Here is a 9,157-nt window from a genome sequence, read left to right as displayed (position 1 = left end):
AACCAAATCTAAAAGTCAACTTTTTGAAACCAAAACTGAAAGTCAAAGGAACTCAACTAAATAAAGAGCTTTGAGATTTGACATGACAGATACTTTAAAGAGTTACAATATGGAAATGTGAAGAAACGGAACCGCTGCTCCAGCCGAAAATTACCGTTTCCCGCCGAAATTTTTTTTGCCTTTTTTTTTGAAAATTAGACGGTTCTCAATCATCTGAGATAAACTTTTTTTTCTCATAAAAATTTCCCTTATATTTTCAAGTGACACTTGTAAGATTTAAAACATGTCAATATTAAAAAAATTGCAAGTGCAAAACAAAGTGTCAAGTGAAAATATAAGGGAAATTTTTATTAAAAAAGAGGTTTTTCTCAGATGATTGAAAATTGTCTAACATGGCCAGTAAAGGCAAAAAAATTCAGCGGGAAACGGCGGTTTTCGGCGGGAGTGGCGGTTCCAACGCCGTTTCTTCACAGTTCCATATTGTACCTCTTTTAAGCAACTGCCATGTCAAATATCAGAGCTGTAACTCTTTATATAGTTGAGTTCCTTTGACTTTTAGTTTTAGTTTCAAAAAGTGTCTCTTCCGCCCCCCTCCCCTTTTGTGTATGAAGATGAAAAATTATAAGATTAAAATAGTTTTGTTAGCCCTGAGAGGCCGGTGGCCTGAATTAACAAAACTGGTATTATTTTATGATTTTGTTTTAATATTAGAGGCTTTAGTGGTCGATTTATTCCTACAATGAGTTGGTATTGGTCAAATTGATAATCAAACTGTATTTTATGAAAAAAACCTTTTCATTGTAACTATCGAGCTTACTTGCAATTTTTGTTTCTTTCATACTTTTTTCATTTGGTAAAAACTGTTTTGGTTTTCTTTTAAATTTTATGTGTATTTGTACATTTGTAATTTTAAAATTTTCTCTCATTTCATTGTTAAAAACATGTGGTTATTTTGCATTTTGTTAAAAACTAGTAAAAAAATTGTAGTTTTATATTAATTTTTTTATGTGTTCACTTTGTACAATTTTATGTATGTGCTTAAAAAAAATTTGCACTCCTCATTTTATCAATATTTCTAATTTAATTAAGAATTTAATTCAATGTTTTTATGTTTGTTTTATGTATTGTATTATTTATATGGATATTTTTGTCATATTCCTACAAAAAAATATGTACTGATTTTTTACTTAATTATTATGCACTTTTGTTATATGGTTTTGTTATTGGTTTAAAAATATATGTTTAAAAAATAATTTATTTCAATATTTAAAAGCGAAGCTTTTTTTTACATTGAAGGTAGGTCCGTCTATAGTAACGGATAGCTTTTATAATGTATAACCATCTAAATTAATTCGAAAATCAATTTGGGGGGCCAAATTACGCACTGTTAATTAAAAAGCGTATTTCAGCTGTCGTTGGGAGGCAAATCAAACAGGGATTTAAAGGGATAAGACAATAGCTGATTAATTCACATACATCCCCGATGATGTTACACAAAATTACCCCTTCTGTAGTGTAGATTAGTTGAAATGTTTGGACACTTAGTTTTATGAACCTACCAATCAAGATTCAAAGAATAAGAAAATGATGTTAAAAAACTGGGGACTGGTGTAAGAAACAACCCAATGTTCCCTCCCTCCCTGTAAATCGTGGCATTGTGTTGTGTGGGTTGTCTGTGAACAAAAAATCTATTAAAAATTAAATTTTCAAGCATGTCATGATCCAATTAATATCTATCAGTCAATCTAAATCAAATATTTTCATCAGAGGGACAGATAATTGATTTAAATATAAATATTGGGGGGGGGGGGGTATGAAGTTTAAATAGAAACAAGGGGGTCTAAAAGAAGGGGGAAGGAAAAAGGGAGGCAAGTGGTCGGTCAACTTATGTCAACAGTTACTAATCCTGGATTAACTCCGAGCTAGCTACTCCCACCCACCCCCTTTGTTTTCAAGTGACCTCAATAACGCCCCAAATCCCCTAAAGTTTTGCCATGTGGCTCCTGAAACCTTATTTTAATAAGATCAAGTGGGTTAAGCTATGAAACTGTGAAAAAAGTAATTTTAAAAACGAGCAAATGTCATTTGATGGTCAATTATTTTTTATGCGTTTTTTCCTCAGTGGAGCTTTCCCTGTGCATCATTGGATCTTGGCTATTTCAGATTATTTATAGGCCTTCTTATGCCGCCTAACACGGTGTGCGGGCATGCCATTTACGTTCATCTGTTTGGCAGCTAGCAGACTTAAAAGTTCATATATTTTTTTTAAAGTAATCATTACCAAGAAATGCACCTAATCCGATTGGTTAAACTACACTTTCTATGGAGTAGCTATGCTACGTATAGAATATTAGCAGTTTTTAATGAACATTAACAAATAATGAAAAACCCCAATCCATAAAATCTTCCAGATTTAGTTGAAAAGCTGTGTGTTTGAGGATTTAATTTTGAGAAAATACCATCTTTGAATTCATACAGGGAGTGAGGGAACCTTGGACTGAAAAAATGGATGTAGAATATACGTGGATATTATGGCAGGGGAAATTGGCATCAATCTAGGTAGCTAACATGGACCTCATTTATCGTTCATCCAGTAGGAGGGGCGAGGATAGGGTTAAGGTGGTAGTATCATTATTTTAGCCAGCTACAAGTTTCACTTTAAAAAGAGTACATGATAATCTGGTGTAAGATCCAAGTATTAATATAAATATCCATTAATTACAGTAGTTTTATTTTTGGCTATATAGTTGTATGATCCCTAATCCCTTGTGCTAAGTAAAAGTAATAACTCAGGTCAAAAATTACAGAATAACTATCACAGAAGAATTACAAGTTATCAGAAATAGTAACTCTACTGTGATATTAATACATCCAAATCCCTCTGAAAACCGACTTTAATCCTTTGAAACTTGTGCGTCCCCATTGGTGGTGGACATATTTGCCGATACCTTTGTCTGCCCTTGATTGGATTAAAATAGGAGCAAACCTGACCTTTTAATTCTTCAAAAGGACCCCCCATATCATTGGGATTTGAAGAAAGATTTTGATTTATGGAATGTTTAAGAAGGCGTCTGTTTAGTAATCATTTTATTAAATTAAAATAGGAGTAAACCTGACTTTTAAGCACAATAGAAGCCCGAAATTAATGAAATTTGAAGAAAGATTTTGATTTATGAAATTTTCAAGTAGGCGTCTATTAAGTAACCATTTTATTAAATAAAAATAGGAGTAAACCTGACTTTTAAGAACATCAATAGTACCCCTGCTTTATTGGGATTTGAAGACAGATTTTGATTTATGGAATATTTAAGTAGGCGTCTATTAAATAACTTTTTTATTAAATTAAAATAGGAGAGAACCTGACTTTTAATTCTTCAATAGAACCTCTTTATTTTTTTAAATTTGAAGATAGATTTTTATTTATGATATTTTAAAGTGGGCGTCTATTAAATAATATTTTATTAAATTGAAATAGGAGTAAACCTGACTTTTAAGCACATCAATAGAACCCCCTTATTTTTAAATTTGAAGAAAGATTTTGATTTATGGAATTTTCAAGTAGGCGTCTATTAAATAACTCTCTTTTAATTCAAAATAGGAGTAAACCTGACTTAATTCTTCAATAGAACCCCCATATCATTGGGATTTGAAGAAAGATTTTGATTTATGGAATTTTCAAGTATGCGTCTATTAAGTAACCATTTTATTTTTATTAAATTAAAATAGGAGTAAACCTGACCTTAGAGCACATCAATAGGACCCTCTATTATTTGGATTTGAAGAAAGATTTTGATTTATGATGTTTTAATTAAAGTGGGCGTTTGTTGGATTTTCTTTATCACTCTTTAACTCACTTTGTCCGACTGTCTGTCGATTTATTGGTTTTTATGGATGTTGTCATTCTTGCTTCTTTCCCATCTGCAGACCAATGAAAAGAATTGGTACCCAAAGTCTTATTTGTTGGCTAAAAAATTTTGGGTAGTTTTTTTTTACTTTTTATTGGATGGTTCCAAGCTTGTAGTGCCCAAACATTTCTACCAAAAAAGTTATTAATTTTGTTTATCATCATTGGGGATATATTTAAATATAAGATCCCTCGATATTACAAAATTGCATGAAAAAAATTAGACAATTGTAAATACATACAAAAAATAATAAACAAACATAGTAATTATCAGGGATCTAAAGGGATAAGACAATGACAAATAAATTTATTTACATACCCAATGATGACACCCAAAATTACCCCATCTGTAGATTTTACACTCCACTTAATCAATCTACCAATCTAAATTCAATGAAAGTCCCCAAAGTTGTTAAGCCTACGAAAAAGAAAACGTTACTATAAAACTTTGGGGAATAGTGTAACAAACAGCCCATTGTCCCCTTCATTGCTAGTAATTGTAAATAAATACATAGAAAATACAATGAACAATCATAGTAATCATATGTAGTATGTATTAACAGAGATCTAAAGGGATAAGACAATGGCCGATAAATTGAAGTACATCCCTAATGATGATGCACAAAATTCCAATTACAATTAGTGTTTGGAACGTTTGAACAATCAACTAAATGATCTATAACCAATCAAAATTAAATTCAAGTCCCCAACAAATAAGAAAACGTTACTATAAAACTTTGGGGACTAGTGTAATAAACAACCCATTGTCCCATCTCTCTGAACAAAAATGGAAATCGTATGTAGTTTGTAATATTTAGTATTTTAGGTCAAAACATAAAAAACAAACGTGTTCCTACAAAGCAATCACAATGCCATCGAAGGTGATTTGACTTTTGTGTCAGAACCTGAATTGGGACATAGTGCATTTCATTACCCTAGGTTAGGTAACTTCATTTCACTTTTCAATAAAATCTAAAATGCAGCCGTTTTTGCAGGAGGTACCATTTTCTGTGAAAATTTTAGAGGAAAATTAAACAGTTTTTAGTTAATTTCTACTTTTATTTTCTACTGAAGAAAAAATCCTTTTGTGTATATACAGAATCATTGTTGTTACTTAATCTTATCAAAAAAAAAATTTAAAAACTAACCCATAAATGCCGATTTTTCATTTTTTTCAATATGGGTAAAATAAAAATATTACCACTTCCAAAGGGTTAAAATCAAAATTCCAAAGCTCTAAAATGTTGTTCATCGAAAATAAATAGCAGCTTATAAGGACTTTTTACATCTATCTTCTCATTTAACAGGAAAAAACCCCAAAAATAGAATAAGTTTTTTCAATGTTGACATAAAAAAAGCATTTGATTAATAATATAAATAATAATTTCTTAAAGAAGTGCTAAAAAGTAATACAGACTATTCAACTTTACCTCTGACATTTAATTAGATGTAAAAAAATCTATTCATTTATCAATTATGATAATTTGTTTACAAAATTTTCACCAAAGCATTACTGATAAACCAAGGACTTATTTGATAACATACTAAATGCTCCTTTGTAAAAAGATTCTATAAAAAATGTATTCTATAAGAAAATCATGTTTTCAAATGGACATTTCAAATTAAAGAGTAGCTTTTAAAAAGTAGAATCTATTTAATCTTTAAAGAATTAAAATAAAGAATAAAAAAGTTTTTTAATTTTATCTTGACATATATATGACTAGCATGGCAGTATATAACTAGAAATGTAGATTATCTTATAAATAATTCTTATTTAAACTCTCGAACTTGAAAAGTGTCGCTTTATTTAAACTATGTTATTCAAAAATTGGATTCGGTAGAAAATGTGATTGAAGGTTTTATTCTACTAACCTTTCACTAACTGCTTTTACCTGGTCAAGGAATGATTTTAGGAATTTCCCCATCCCTTTGAATTAAAAGCTTCTAGATGATAGTTGCGCATCCCCTAGTTTTACATAATATGATTAAAAACAATGTTTTTCTGTCCGACTTAATCCCAAATAAACATAATTTAGAAATAGTCACAATTTTAATAATGGATGTAGAATATTCATGGATATTATGACAGGGGGAAATTGTCGTCAATTAAGCTTGCTAACATGAAACCCATGTATTGGTCAGTTTGTTCATCCAGAAAGAGGGGAGGATATAAATGTGGTAGAGGGGGAAATGTTAATTTAGCCTTATTAGAGAACATGAAAATCCAAATAATAATATATCCATTATTAGTAGCGAAGCTACTCTATAATTCCAATGTCCGTGTATATTTTTAGATTTTTTAAACCTTGTTTACTTTAGCAATGTATATAGAATACATGTATATATTAACAAGGGAAAATTTGTCGCCAATTTAGCTAGCTAATATGTACCTCGTTTATTATAGTTTTTTCATCCAGGGGGTGGATTGGGGTATTTTAACTTTAGCTGGCTGTGAGAATTACTTTATTAGAGTACACGAAAATCTGGTGCAACATCCAAGTAATAGTAATATTTCTATAGCATTCAGCAAATCTGCACATGGTAGAGAAAGGTACAAATCTTAGCCTAAACAAATTTCATAACTAAAGACAAAATAAAGACCTACTGCTGCTATGTCTCAAAAACAAGTGCAACCCATAAACATGATCATTTTGGAAAAAGGGTATGTTACAATATAGTCTGCAATATTTTGGATCATAAGAGTGCAGAAGGGGGTGTATACAACCCCATGAAACAACATTTTATAAAGAACTGCATTTCCATTTTATCACCCTTGAATACAGAGAGAAAGAGACTGAGAAACAAAGAGAGAGAGGGAGATTGATTGAGAGAGATAGAGAGAGAGGGTAAATAAGAGAGCGTGAGTTAGAAAGACATTTTACCTATAAAATAGACATTAAACATTCAATCTTGTCATTCTAATATACATACAGTACAAAGGTTTTTTGTTTGTATCCAAAATTCTCGGAAATCGCTGGTCCAACTTGGTTGCACTTTTATTTTGGTGTGGTTTTAGACTATTTTCAAGATCAATATCGCCCTAAAGTCAAAGGGTAGAACAACTCATGGATCTAAAGGGATCTAAAGACAAATGCCAATAAATTGATGTACATCCCCAATATTAAAACATAAAACTACCTTCTTTGGAGCTTAAGATTAGTGGTTGAAACGTTTGAACAGTCAACTTAATAAACTAACCAATTAAAAAAAGTCCTCAAAGTTGTTAAACCAACAAATAAGAAAAATAATTGTAAAACTTTAAGGACTAGTGTAATAAACATTGGTATCTCTCACTCTGGGAACAGCTAGTCACTTAAAGCTACTCTTAAATGTCCATTTCAAAACATGATTTTCTCATAGAATACAAATTTTTAAAGAAGCCTTTAGTATGTTATCCAATAAGAACTTGGTTTATCAGTAATGCTCTGATGAGAATTTCCATAAGAAAATTTTTTTTAATTGGCTGCTATAATAAATTGACTTTTTTTACATCTATTTCAATGTCAGAGGTAAAGACTGAATAGTCTGTATTACTTTTTAGCACTTTTAAAAAACTAATTTTTTTATAGTTTTTATCAAATGCTTTTTTTATGTCAACACTGAAAAGATAGATTCTATTTTTGTTTTTTTCCCTGTTAAATGAGAAGATGGATGCAAAAAGTCCTTATAAACTGCTATTTATTTTCGATGAACAACATTTTAGAGCTTTGAAATTTTGATTTTAACCCTTTGGAAGTGGTAATATTTTTATTTTACCCATATTGAAAAAAATGAAAAATCGGCCATTATGGGTTAGTTTTTAAATTTTTTTTTTTGATAAGATTAAGTAACAACAATGATTCTGTATATACACAAAAGGATTTTTTTCTTCAGTAGAAAATAGAAGTAGAAATTAATTAAAACTGTTTAATTTTCCTCTAAAATTTTCACAGAAAATGGTACCTCCTGCAAAAACGGCTGCATTTTAGATTTTATTGAAAAGTGAAATGAAGTTACCTAACCTAGGGTAATGAAATGCACTATGTCCCAATTCAGGTTCTGACACAAAAGTCAAATCACCTTCGATGGCATTGTGCAATATTTAAATAGTAAAATGGTTATTTATGGCATCGTAATTTAGACAGCTTTCCGCTTTAAAACCAATAATTGTCCACTGGATTAGAATCAGTTCTCACCCATATTTAAAAATCATGTATAGCATCGAATTTCAGACAATTTTCCAAGACTGTTAAATTAATAATTATACAATTAATAACAGTTTTGTTATTTTTATATTTTTCCTTTTAATATCCGCGGAATGCTGTCTATATACGATACGATAAATAATTATTTGATGATACTTTGCATATCGTTCTCATATTAGCGTATGGGTCATTTAACTAAATAGTCATCATAAACAAATTTAATGTGATTTTATGTTATTTTCTTCTTAAATGTGAAAAATATAGAAATGATGGGAAAATTTAATAGTAATTTATCGCATTGTATTACAGACAGCTTTCCGCTGATATTTAAATGAAAAATTATGAGAAGCCCGTACTGACTAAACTGGTATTAATTTTATGATTTTTATTTACCATTCGTGGAAAATTGTCTAAAATTCGATGCTATAGTATCGTGGAGGTGGTAACCTCCCTCAAATTAGCCATAAAACTTCCCAGGACCTATGAGAAGCTACATTGTAAAGGAGAACCATATCGGTTCAGCGGTTACCGAGATCTTTACCACATTGTAAATTTTTCTCATTTCAGCGTATGGGTCATTTAACTAAATAGTCATCATAAACAAATTTAATGTGATTTTATTTTATTTATTTACTTCTACAATGTGAAAAATATAGAAATGATGGGAAATTTTAAATTTGAGGACAACATCCATACATGAGACAAACAAACGAAAATGAACAATAATATAATACCAGAGGATCTTACTAACAACTGAACCGATATTGTTTCCTTTTTAGCTTCTCATAACTGGCCCTAGAAAGGTTTATAACTATTTTTGGGGATAGTACTTCTCCACTCGAAAAAAATTCCCCACCCATTTTTTTTTAGTTTACTTGTTCTTTTTAAAACTAAAATGAAAGAAACTTATTAATTATTTAAAATCTTTTTAAAAAATAAAGCATATATAAGGAATACTTACTTATTCGTAATACTTTGTTGTTGCAGGAATATTTACAAAAAAATACAATTATCAGTTCCTCAGTTTCTGACACAATAATGTATAAAACATTTTTCATCCTATCATGTA

Source organism: Acartia tonsa, chromosome 2 (genome assembly GCF_053477335.1).
Source record: "Acartia tonsa isolate MP-2025a chromosome 2, ASM5347733v1, whole genome shotgun sequence".
Lineage (NCBI taxonomy): Eukaryota > Metazoa > Arthropoda > Copepoda > Calanoida > Acartiidae > Acartia > Acartia tonsa.
The sequence above is the reverse complement of the archived record's forward strand: the minus strand, read 5'-3'. Positions refer to the sequence as shown.